This window comes from Podarcis liolepis (genome assembly GCF_965112155.1).
Source record: "Podarcis liolepis genome assembly, chromosome: 2".
Lineage (NCBI taxonomy): Eukaryota > Metazoa > Chordata > Lepidosauria > Squamata > Lacertidae > Podarcis > Podarcis liolepis.
Window position 1 is genome coordinate 48896191 of NC_139555.1, and position 13362 is coordinate 48909552.

The window sequence follows — 13362 nt, forward strand, 5'->3', positions numbered from 1 at the left end:
TTTAATCCAGCAGAGCTTTACTGCTACTGAAGGCAAATGAGCATAATGGTCACAAATCCAATACACCCAGGATTGGCACTGTCCATAAGAAATCCAGTTGCAGCAGACTTAACTTAAACTTACAATGCTTATAATAAGTCTAAACCTTAATACTAAGCATACTATGTACAGAACAGCACACCAGAAAGAAGAGATAGAAAGAGAAAGTGAAACTCAGGCTCCTTCTGGCCAATTATTATAGTGGGGTTTTTTGGACAGAGAACTTTAACAACAGATGCAATAGTTGCTCTGTCCCAGTAAATAAACTGTTGTCACCATTTTTCTTCTCAGCCTGGGAAGGAGAGTAGTCTGTCGAACTGCAGATGACTCAGTGAAGAACCTTATCAGTTCCTTGGCAGCTCATAGACTCCTTTCATCCTTCCTTCCAACTGAAGATATATGAGCAATTATACTTCCAATTAAATTAAATTCCAAGTCCTCTTAGCATTATTAAGTTCACTTTGTAAATAATATAGGATGGGGAAGAGTCAGCTGTAAGTTTCCATCATACACCTTTTGCAAAATACAGCTTCCCTCCCTTTCCCATTTTTGCTACACAAACAGTTCCGTTTGGTGTTATATTCCATATTTATAATCCAATTTCTTCCATCCTCACTTGTACAAATATAATTTGAACTAACATTCAGAGAGGGTTGCTGAATCATAAATGTAGAGAAGAAAACTTTAAATAAAGAAACAGTAGGCTCCCCTCCTCCCCACCGTCTTTTGCACCAAATGGAGTCTTATCTCGAGTTCAAACCTTAAAGTCCTTGCAGTTGGTTTGTTACGCAGTTTGTGATCTCATCTCTTCTAGCATGTGCCTGTACTTTACTCCAATTAAGCTCTAATTAACAGTAGAACCTCTGCTTCATAATGGCGACGTTGGAGGGTTTTCACCAGGCAAAGTGCTTTTGCACTCAGTGCCTCCCTGCCCCCGCCTTCCATGCTGGAGCGAGTGCCAGGTACCGATATGGACTTTGAGTAAAGCCCCATTCCCTCTGTCCCTTGGGAGGAATTTGCAAGAATGATTACCCTCAATCATCATTGTTTTTCCTTCGCCAACTATCTTCTGCTGTCGTGGGGGCTGTCCCCATTAAGGCAACGTGGAACTGGAAGCCAGGTGCGAGTCAAGAAAGGCCTTTTTTAGTGCTATTCCATTGTGGATTCATTTGTTTTAATGGATGCAAACTCGGGCTGCTAATAGGTTTGTCGAAATCTCAGTTCAGCATGCTCCACGCTAAAGGCAAAGCCCAAAGGCATATTCAGCATTGTTTCCTTAAGGATGTCAAAATAATCTGCAATACCTTGTACAGGTAACTGAGCTGGGGAAATCTTTTTGCCTATAAATGGATGCTAGCTTGTATAGAACAGGTACCATGCTATTTGCACTAGAAACTACTTTGATATAAGTCTTAATGGAAAGCACATGCTAAATACAGATATACAGAATCAACAATACCAAGATTTGGATGGGGCTGTTTGCAAATGGGATGCCAAGCGAAAGTTGCAGTGTTTATAAATTTGCTGTTAATCCTGAACTGGGAAGACAAGAGAATTACTTACTTTTATTTATTGACATATTAAATTTAATCCCATCCTTTGTCCCAAAGGAGCCCTGTAGCCGGGACTTCCGGGTTGGTGCCTCCGGCAATGGCTGAATTCCTCTGATCGGGAGGAATTTGCTCCGTGGGAATTTGGGTCTGTACCGCCACGGCGAAGGCGGAGACCCATAAAAATCACAGGCGGGAGAAGCCTGTGAACGTGGGATTCGGCGGGCACCTTTTGCACCTCCCCTACTCGTGGGGAAACCCAGTTTCGGGGATCCGGAGCGATGTGGGGTGAGTGGCGTGGTGCTTCGAATCGTCTGCTTCTTCCACGGAGCGAAGCCACATAGCTGTTGTCGGAGAGCGCTGACTTTTTCCTGTGGACAATTTGACTCTAAAGTAATTACCCGTGAGTAGAGCTGAATTGGGAAGAATTGGATTTTTAAACGTTTAATCTGGCATCGAAACGGGGAGGTTCAATACAGGAAGTCTGCCTCCCCCTTTTGTAGATAAACTGAAGCAAGGAGGCTGCAAGCTAAAGTCTTGGAAAGCCTTTTGTAAAAAACTAAATTTCCATCGGTAAAGAACTAACCCCCCCCCCTTTTGGAGACAGGAGAAGAGGGGCGGAAGTGGTGGACTGAATATGCCTGTAGGAGAGAGTTAAGAGAGTTAAAATACCGCCGCTCTGACCCTGGAAACGGGCTGCTAGCAGGATTGATGTTTTTTGGAACGTCCATTGACAGTGTTTGGAACGTTCATTGACAGGTAGCTAAACAAGAGAATACATTGTTTCTACTGTCTCCGGTTGTTTTCAAAAAAAAAGGAGGAAAGTAACTGAAAATTGAAACTAACTTTGGATTATTGAAACTGTGTTTAAAAGAGGACATACTGACCGATACAAATAGAAACTGTTTTCCCCTAGTGGAAGCTTTTGAAATTGGTTGCTTTACAGGAGATGGGCTAGGGGAATTTCCAGCTGCAAGATAAAAAAGTGTGAGACTTGACCTTGAATCTCTTAAGTGTTATGGCAAACGGAAAGGAAAAAACAGTCGGGATGTCGACAGAAGAGGCCTTAGTGGCTGCATTATTGAAAATAAACGATTCACTGGAACAACTTCACAAGAAAACAGACGTGATAAATGTGAAAATGGATGCTGCAAATATTGAAATTGACTTAATCGTAGAAAGTTTAAATAACTTGGGACCATCCAGAAACCATCCAGAAACTGACACAGGAATCTACTATGATACGGCAAACTGCAGATGAATTCAGGGAAAAAACCCTTGCTGCTGAATTTAAAGCAATACAACTGGAGAGGAGAGTCCCATCCATACAAACTGATGAACATAAGCTGACATTCGTTATGATTGAACTTAAAGAAGAACAGATGAATTTGAGGACCAGAGCCCTATCTGAACTGGAAAAGGAAAGCTTGACAGAGTTTCAGGAGGCGACAGGACTAACATCGGTTGAGAAAGAGAGGTATTTGGGGGTTAGTATGACCACCAAAAATGTGAATCTGTTTAAGGATAACTCTGAAGGATGTTGGATTGAAGAGAAGGGGGATTTGGAAATATTGACAAATCTGAAGTTGTTACTGTTGGGGCGAGTTACTGTTGTGGGGCTGAGGGCTGCTGTGTTGCCGGGGATGTTGCATTTGTTTCAAACATTGCAAGCTTTGGATGGGATGGATTGTTTCAGGAGGTGGCAGAGGGATGTTTTTAGAGTTGTTTGGCAGGGCAGGAAGCCTCGAGTAAAACTTAAGATATTGATGGATGCCAAAGAAGGAGGTGGACCTGCCCTGCCAGACCTTTAAATTTCGTTGTGAACCATCTGTTTTTTGCTGGTTGAAAGAATGGCTGCTTCTTGAAAACACTGACGTGTTGGACAATGGCAGACGAAGTTGATGGACTATATGGAATTGGCGGAACTGACTGGCAAGATCCGAGACCAGGGAGAAGAGTCGGTGGAAGAAGATTGGAAAAAGTTTAAAGACTATTTATAGAAATATTGTAAAATTAAGGAATGTTAGAAACATGTTGGAATGAAGTTATATGGCTTTAGAAGAAATGTCATAAGGAATTAAGTATAAATAGATTAATAGAAAATTAAAGGAAAAATAAGGCAAGAATGTGTTAAGATAATTATAGGATAGAAAACAGAATAAGACGGAAAGGAATTGCTGAAACAATTAATAGAAGTGGAATACAAAAAGGGAGGTGTGAGGAGGTCGCTGGAAATAAGTGAATGAAATATAAGATATTGAAAATGTTTGAGGTGTTTTAAAATTGTTTTTGTTGGTTTTTGCTTTGTTTTGTTAGTCCATGTAGCGTTGTATTGTATTTGTATTGTTTTTTCTCTTTTCTTTTTTGTTTGTAGTGTTGTGTTGAAAATGTTGAAAAAGTAATAAATATCATTTTCAAAAAAACCAAAAAAACCAAAAAAACCAAAGGAGCCCTGTAGCCATACTCTGTTCATCCATTTTTGAAGCAACGAACAGAACTCACTTATGATCCTCTCAATTGGTCAGTGATGGAAGTGCTATGTGAAAATGGAAGCAACCTTCATATTTACTAGGCGAAAGTGAATAGAGCTGTCAAAAGAACTTATGAGCTTAAAGATTAAAATTCTGTGAAGTCTGCTCCATTAGCTCGTGCATGCACGAGCCTGCTTAGCATCAGGGAAGTAGATGAGAGCGTTCAGGAATCCTGGCTTGCAGAAGAATACAAGTTGCGCTGGCAGAGCTTCACATAGCATTGCATAAAAGTGTGAAAAAATTGGATCAGGCTTTTGGCTCAAAAGCACAATGAAGCAACCCACAGTGATAAGAATGTGCTGCAGCATCCTGTTCCAATAACTTGCATGGATGTCTTCCAAGATCCTGTGCTTTTGATCAGAAAGTGATTTACGGAAAAGATACCCAAGTTTAAAAAAAAGGGGAGGGGAAGATGATCTGGGAAAGATGCAAATAGCTGCAATGCTCTCTTGTGGCTTAGGGTTGTGAAGGCCTACACCACATGCTGAACAGAATGAGTACAATTCTCAGTGTAGCCATTGATTCTGAGTAGCTTGGTCGCAAGCGAAAGAGCCACAAAATATCAAGCATAATTAAAGGTCATAATGTTCAGCCTTACCACTGCAGTGCAACTTGGTGCAAAAAGAATTCAAGAAAAAAGCTGATGAATCTATCTTGGTGAATCTATCCAACATCCTGAAGACTACAGCTATCAAATGCTGACACACACTTGAAAATGATTGTGTCCTTTCTCTTCTAACAGGACAAGTGAATTCAGAAGTAAAGCCACTTTCATTTCAGTTGGACATACTCCCTAGGTAAGTGGGGAGGTCCTCTTAGGGATCAGGAACTGGCTACATAACAGGAAGGACAGTTCTCCCATGTAGAAAGTAGTTTCCCCCAAGGATTGGTATTGGTACCTGTGTTTTTTTAATTGGTTCATAAATGATATTGAGTTAGGGATGAGCAGTGAGGGTCATTAAAACAAAAAGGATTGCAAAGCGCTCCAAAAGGGCCTCTCCAAACTAAGTTAATGGGTAGCAAAATGCATAAAGGGCAGGATTCAAACATGTTGTTGTGTATGTGGAACAAGGTCCGCTCATGTAATGAGTTTTCCTCTGCACCCTTTAAATCTTCTCTGGAGAGTAGGTGGGGGGCCCATAGCACACATTTAGGAGGTGCATAGCGGGAGGAGAGGGAGGAAAGTACTACTGCCTGAGCAGACCTCATCCCCTGCACACCTGCATGACACAGCACTACGTTAGATTCCACATAAAATGCATCTATCCCTTATGGAGTAGTTGCTAGACGTTATGCATTTCTTAAATGGCTCCGGTAAGGAATTATAAGGATAATGAACGTAGCCCCTACAATAGGGTTGTATCTTTAATTGCTTGCCAACATTGAGTAATACTTTGGTAATCAGAAGGCCTAGGAAACATTTGCCCTGAAAAATATTGGAAGGGCTTTATTTGCTTTTAAATGTTTTCCAAAAATGACAACTTCAACGTTGCTGACTGAATAAACAAAAGGGTTTCAAAGACAGGCGAAACAGACCCATATGATCCTATTTGAAATAAATATATGGATGTATTTGCTGAATTTTTCACAACTAATGTTCAGGTCATGTTGGCTAGCATAAAACCAGCCATAATTGCGCTCTGTATGTAGAGGCCACATGGAGTGGTAGTTTGAGCTTGTGGACTCCTGCAAAAACCTAAATAAAGCTACATTGGCCACCCTCAGCTATTTATATAAACTACTGTGCTTTCATATAGCTAGCTCTGCTATTGCTAATAATCTCACGATGGCTTAAAGATGGCATAATCTTTCAAATATAGAGAGGGGGGCTTCTCATGGGTGGAATGTATGAATAGAATTTCTTCAAAGAGTAATTTGTTTTTCACAGTCTGTGAGCTAAGTGATTCCAACCTTAAATTATCATATGTTAGCAATAGCTACTGCTGTCTTAGTAATACAAGTAAATGATGTATTAGACTAAACACTGTTAAGATGGAAGTTGCATATCAAGGTGGTAATTATCTACCTTCTGTTGGCACTAAAATCTTCAGTGAGATTTTTCTGTTGGAGCTGTTGAGTGGTACTCAATCCTAATGTAGTGTTAGCATATATTAGCTCTTCCTCTGAGACACTCAGCTGCATGCACAGAGCGGGTCAGAACCACTCCAACTGCTGATGACATCCCCGAGTAAATCCCTGCTAATGAAATTTGGCTGAATTAGTAAGTAAGGGTTCTACCTGTTACAAACCATCTGTGAATACATGTCCCTTTCCTTTAGCTAGCTGAGCACACACATGTTGTGGGTGTGGCCAGCTGCCATGGTCCTGCCCCGTGTGCAATGCAGAATATGTGAAGAAAACAAGTGAAAGGGGCTGTTATATCCTCCATTCCATATCATCCTTGGAGGCAGAATGGAAGATGTGCAGGTGAATGAACTTTAGGCAGGACAAGTGGGATCTGCAGCAACACATTGCAGTGTGCAGTGCTGCTGTCCAGTGTTCCAGTCCAGGGTGGGTGCAGGCTGGTGGGAAAGTGAGTGGGTGGGTGGGTGCCTATGCTTTTGTTCCTCTGCCATCCTTCTGCAGCCACTCTTCCCATTCTGTGTTTCAGTCTGTCCCTCCACCACTCAACAGTTGCTCAGCATTGTGTGGGCACTAAGCATTCTCAATCCCTAAAAAGGCAAAGGTAAAGGTACCCCTGCCCGTACAGGCCAGTCTTGACAGACTCTAGGGTTGTGCGCTCATCTCACTCTATAGGCCGGGAGCCAGCACTGTCCGCAGACACTTCCGGGTCACGTGGCCAGTGTGACAAGCTGCATCTGGCGAGCCAGCGCAGCACACGGAACGCCGTTTACCTTCCCGCTGGTAAGCGGTCCCTATTTATCTACTTGCACCCGGGGGTGCTTTCGAACTGCTAGGTTGGCAGGCGCTGGGACCGAACGATGGGAGCGCACCCCGCCGCGGGGATTCGAACCGCCGACCATACGATCGGCAAGTCCTAGGCGCTGAGGTTTTACCCACAGCGCCACCCGCGTCCTATCCCTGTCCGCGTCTCAATCCCTACTGGTATGTTTTTGTGGGGAGGGTTCTCCTCTCCTCTTACATTTTCGTCTTCTATAGGTGTTTTTTCCCCACCCATACTTCTACATGTTGTACAATTCACCAAAATATCCTGATACTTCGCTTTTGCCCATTGCTGTTGCTCTTTTGGCTATGTAAGCAATGTAAGTGGAACGTTCGAATAATTAACAGGAATATGTATAAACACCTTGTAAGCAAGTCAGGATGAGTGCTGGATCAATGCTCATATAAGCACCCCATTAAAAAATCAGGAGAAATGCTCAATAAGGATCAGACATAGTCCAATCACCGTGTTAACTTTGTGCAAGCAAATCAGGATGAATGCTGAATGCCATCTGCATGAGTCCAAATATTATTGGGATGATTCACCTAAAGAGCCCTATCAGAAGTCCTGCACAAGGAGTTACGCTTGCATAACAGGACTCCCCCCCTACCCCTGTGCACCCCCAAAATTGGCTCAGGGTGTGTGTTGAACAGCAAGCTGGTGGGGGGGGCAGGGGGGAGTGACCACTCGGTCTGGCAGGCTGAAACGCTTGAGCAGACAGAATGTTCATCAAAGTGTGACGTTGAATTCCATCGCATATATAAGCTTTCACAATGTCTTCCTTTATCTTTTAATCTCACCTTGCAAAAGAGTTTTCCTCTGTGCATATATAATGTATTTCCAACACCTTCACTGTCTGAGGAAGTAATCTTCATTTTATGAAAGCTCATACTGCAATAAATTACTTGGTCTTTAAAGTGTCATACGACTCATTTCCTTACGGGAATTAATAATTTTATAAAAGCACTGTTTTCATTTTTTTTCATTAGAAAACGTATCAAGCCATTTGTCTCTAGCCATTACAATAAATCTTAAACAAATCGTATACAGTCCCATTTCCATGAATCATGGCTCCAAATACAATTTAAGAATAAAAAACAAACCATACATCTAAAACCAGGAAATTTCACACTTGGAAAAATCTATTAAAAATAAACAAATCTTACATTTCATCACCGTCTGGTCTGTGATCTACTTCCACTGTAAATAATAGGAAAGTTGCTCATTGTTACTACTCACATTTTAGTAATCTATTGCTTTCATGTCTTGATGGACTTTCCAGCTTCCATTCTTTTACTGACTTGGCTAGTTCTAGGAATGTGGGCCTTGTGTTTGTCACAGCTCCAGCGCTGTCTCACACGCCTGTAGGCAAATTTAAAATAAATATTGTCTGATGTCCACTGTCAACCCAAAGTGCAGCCACTAAGTGCTTTGGAGGTCCCTACTTGGTTTCTGTAGGGTTGAACAAGCCCAGAATCCTTCTGAACCATCTGCTTCAAGATTCAGGATTCATTCAAATCTGCTGCACACCCCTAGTATTAACAGAACCTTTAGTTTAGTTATAACTGCTGACTTACTTAGTAGTATACAGCTACTAATAAGTATTTGAAATAACGCTTGTGACTTCATATTAAATGTTTCTTAAAATGTTACTGGAAATAGTATATTTATTTGCAGTATATTTCATAGTTGCAAATGATTGTCTTAGATACTTTTTTCTTTTTGCTATACAACCACCATGGGTCCAAATCATATTCCTTGGCTGTCCACTAGCTGGGACTGGATTTTCAGTTTAAAGTGACCTACACACCAGTCACACTAGTCTTGCAGTGTTCATCCTGGCGATCTTTCTAAAATTTTCTTTAATTAATTCCCATCACTTAAATCAAAGGTATTACTATTACTTCAATATTTAACCAGCATAAATGCTTGTGTCAGGAACTGCAAAGGCTGAAACAGAGATTGTCTTGGCTGAGTTTACTGTCACTGGAATACACCTAGATTGGCCTGGTGAAAAGAAGAGTTTGGATTTGATATCCTGCTTTATCACTACCCGAAGGAGTCTCAAAGCGGCTAACATTCTCCTTTCCCTTCCTCCCCCACAGCAAACACTCTGTGAGGTGATTGAGGCTGAGAGAATTCAGAGAACTGTGACTGGCCCAAGGTCACCCAGCAGCTGCATGTGGAGGAGCGGAGACGCGAACCTGGTTCCCCAGATTACAAGTCTACTGCTCTTAACCACTACACCACACTGGCTCCTCAGTGTGGGGAGGGGAGGGTTCTTGCACATTTAACAGTTGTGTAAAATAGGAAGCCCTGTTGTTTTTCACTTGAGCACTGACTGTGTCCAAGGTGTACCAGAAAACAGACTGGAGGAAATTCAGGCCATATGGCAGCCCTACCTTTCCTTCACAATAAATACATTAAGAAATAGATTTAACAAATGAAAGAGGAATGGGAAAAGCAACCCTAAACTCACAGAACAGCAAAGCTCAAATCTTGCTCCCCAGTATTTTACGCACAAAATTCATTATAACGAAGAAATGTGTAGAACTGCCACAAGAGGGAGCTAATGCATAATAATTGAACGAATATGCAGCATTCAAGTCAGATTTGTGCAGAAGAACTCCATGGACTTTCAGACGGGATTTTGTAGATGTGCAAGTCAGTGTACTGTAACCCATTTCTCCTTTTCTCTGCCACCCCCCCCCCCAGCTTTCCTGGCTGCTTATGAATAAGAGTTTGTTACTTTTTGAATTAATAACAAAAAATAGAAATTATTTTAAGGGTGAGTTTTTACAGTAAATGAATATAAGAAAAGAGTAAGTAATCATACAGTCAGGAAGCGGATGCCTGTTGGGTTAGTTTGAAATAATAATAAAACATTATTTGAAATAAAAAACACTATTTGCCTTTTTTGTAAACTGTTTCTTACTACTTGCTAGAGATGTGTAGGGATAGGATGAGTAGGGGGAAGTATGTGGGGGGTGGGAGGCCCCTCATATCTCTAGCTGCTCCTAAGTATATGATGTAATTATTTAAACATATAATAGTCTGCAGATAAAATAAATAAATACCGTATGCATTTCTTCATTTCCCCATTTTAAAACGCCTCAAACTTTTAAATTGCCAAGTACTGTACAAAAGAAGAAGGTGTCTGCATCAATTAGCCTCTTTTTAGCATGGTTCATTTCAGAAGGGAATGCCTTCAAATTTTGCAATTCTGGCAAATAATAATAATATACAAACATTAAGATTCCTATCATAGCCAGTGATGAAGGCTTTGGAAAATGAGAAAATGAGACAAGTTGAGGCTCTGTCTTCTAAGCCAGAGCATGATGTCAGTCCAGGCCTCCTTGCAAACAAGGCGGGTTCTGAGGAATATAAATATATATTGTTTTGAAGAGTGCTGCCAGATAATATGCTGAAGGCATTCCACTGTAGTTGCAAGCATGTGAAATCTCAACAAAGAAGACACCCCTTTTATGCCTCTAGGCTACCCAGTACTGATTGTTCTCACAATTCTGACATGTATAGAAATGAGAAAAATTCCTCTAAGCATGCAGTGGCAATTGGAGATCTGTGATGGAAGAAATTAAAACAAAACAAAATGTAAACTAAAATGTAAAAGGAAAAACACAGCAGGCTGCCATGAAATGACACAATAATAGGCCTCAAGGCCTACAAGGAAAGATGTAGCATTAAAGGCTATGAACACATCAGGGTCTGAAAACAGTTTGATGTTGTCTTCCCCCTCCCCCTCCCCTCCCCGCATCATTTCAAGTAGCATCACGTTGCTGTACAGACCAGAGGGGGGGATCTCTTCAGTCGACGCACATCACCCAGTGCTGAACTCTTTATCACTGAAACTGTCATCTGCACATGTTCAACGGCTGTCTCTAACGTACACACCTCAGGTTAACTGTGCTTTCTATTTTCTAATCAGTTGGAAGCTGATTTTGGGGGAAATACATCAAAAGCAGTATTTCTCAAGAAGCTACAGGACAGATATGGATTGCAGCTAATGCCATGTATATTCAGCGTCAAACACCAACAGCGGAAGCATGCTGGAGCATATAAGTGGTAATATATACACAGTCAAAATGTGACTTCTTTTACAAGCTGAAAATATTCTTCCATTTCCTTAGGAGGGAAAATGTGACCACACTTTTTACTGTATTTTTGATACACCTTCTAGCCAGGAGGCCAGATAAGATTGCTTTGGGTTCTTAAGGGATGATGGTTTAAAAACACATAATGAAGCAACTTTGCTGAAGTAGAGCAGGTTTGGGATGGTAAATGTACTTACATCGGCCTCAGTTTATGATGGTAGAAAGGCAGAATATTATTATATTTTTTTTAAAAAAAGACAGAATATAAAAAAGAGAGAAAGCAAAGTGTATGCTCTGGAACAGGAAACTTTCACTTGAACACGGAATCCTTTTTGAAGTTTGTAAAACTAGACCACATACTTAAGGAAACTCGTAGAAATAAAAGTAATTAATAATGGTTCATTCATTAAAATGAAAGTAAACATGAACTTTCAGTTCCATTGGCAAAGTTCAAATTATTTTGAATGAGCTCTTGGTACAATTTTTTTAAAAAAACATACAATGGTACATTATAAAGAGGCTGTTTTTATTCTGAAGTACAGAATGACTGAAGAAGTTGGCTCTTAATACACGTACAGTGTTTGTTTAGTTTCTGATTGAAGCAATAAGGATGGGCACTAGAGCAGTACTTAGGGGCTTGTGTAGTTAAATCATAATGCAGCTGCACGTTATTAAACTGCAAACTCTATGCTAGAAAAATGGTCTGTTTGTTAAGAAAGTTGGATCACTGCCTAAATAGCACTTGGTTCCTTCTTCTGCTGCCCTTTTTCAACTCCTGATTTTATTTTGAGAAAAGATAATGCTAGGTGTACCAGCCTTCCTTAACCACTGAATAAAATGTGACATATCTACTTTTTCATTGTGTAGCCAAATGAAACATGTGAATTCCATACCAGTACTGTATTATTATTTCCTACTCTAAGTTCATTCTCAACATAACAGAAAGCAGGTTAGGTTATTGCCAGTTTGAGTGGGGGGGGGGGAGCAGCAGTTGTGGTCCACAGTTGTGTGTAGTTGCGGCACTGAGGTAATCTTCCATCTTTGATGCAGCCAGGGAAGGACATCATTTCCTCATTCACCGGCTGCACTGGCTGCTGGGGCTTGCCTGGTTGCAGTCAATCGTGGGTGAGCCTGGGGGGCTGTTTAGGGAGTGGACTAGAAGGAAAGCTTCTTTCCTCTGGCCTCGTCCCTGGCTATAAAAGTCAGCTGTACCCAGCCTTCAGCCTCACCCAGTCAGCCCTGGATTCTTCACCCACCCATCCCATGCTTTATGTGTAGGACTGCCCAAGGGCGAGCAGGCAGGCACTGCTGCGTAAGATCTTGCTATGGAAGTCTTCAGTCACTATGGAATTTACCTTCAGACAGATTAGGCTCATCTGGGGTTTTGCCTACCTCATACCAGCTTGGCTGTCTGGCTGGTGTACCAACCACCAAGCACACCGGCAGCCACCCTGTCAGACCTGCTGGAGGTGGTGGCGGGCTGGGCCTTGGAGTTCCCAAACCTACTGGTTTTGGGAGACTTCAACGTCCATGCCGATGCCGCTCCCTCCTCACAGGCTCTGGACCTAGTGACTTCCATGGCAACACTAGGGCTCTCCCAGTTTGTTTTGGGCCCCACTCATCAAGCAGGCCACACGCTGGATCTGATCTTTGGGGCTGGAATAAATGTGATCATGCTCCCCGCTGTGGAAGTGCCATGGTCTGATCACTACGCTCTGAAAGCCAAGATTGACTTCCCGCTCCTCCCCGGCTCGGGTGGTGAACCTATTTGGGCTCGTCCGCGAAAACTGATGGATCCTGATAGATTCCGACAAGCCTTGCGGAACCTTGCTCCTCCTGGCGACTCATTAGATGACCTTGTTGAGGACTGGAATAACCGGCTCTTGGCAGCAATCGATGAGATCGCGCCTAAGCGCCGTCTGCGACCCCATCGAAACTGGGCCCCTTGGTTTACTGAGGAGCTCCGGAAAATGAAGCGGGATCTCAGAGGGCTAGAGCGAGTATGGCAACGGACTCGTGACGGAGCCTCAAGAACATCTTATAGGATGCTTATGAAAGCCTATGAGATGGCTATGAAAGCTGCTAAGAAATCTTACTTTGCAGCTTCCATTGCATCCGCTAGCTCTCGCCCGGCACAACTTTTTAGAATAATTAGGTCAATAACGTCCTTAAGAGGACAACCAAATTTAAGCACAAATTCGACCCACAGCTGTGAGGCATTCGCA

At 42.1% G+C, this 13362-nt stretch overlaps 1 long non-coding RNA gene across 3 annotated transcripts in view; it reads right to left on the bottom strand.

The window, feature by feature from the left end:
* The window catches only part of LOC310696994, a 16624-nt gene continuing 3262 nt past the window's right edge, over nucleotides 1-13362 (bottom strand). The window contains exons 2-4 of one of the 3 annotated variants that reach the window (XR_014520828.1): nucleotides 10275-10399; nucleotides 4054-8387; nucleotides 1-1666 (exon numbers count right to left, since the gene is read on the bottom strand). This is a non-coding gene — a long non-coding RNA (uncharacterized lncRNA). Of the gene's footprint in view, nucleotides 1667-4053; nucleotides 8388-8942; nucleotides 9587-10274; nucleotides 10400-13362 lie in introns of those variants that run through there. The other 2 variants (XR_014520830.1, XR_014520829.1) reach the window with 2 other exon arrangements.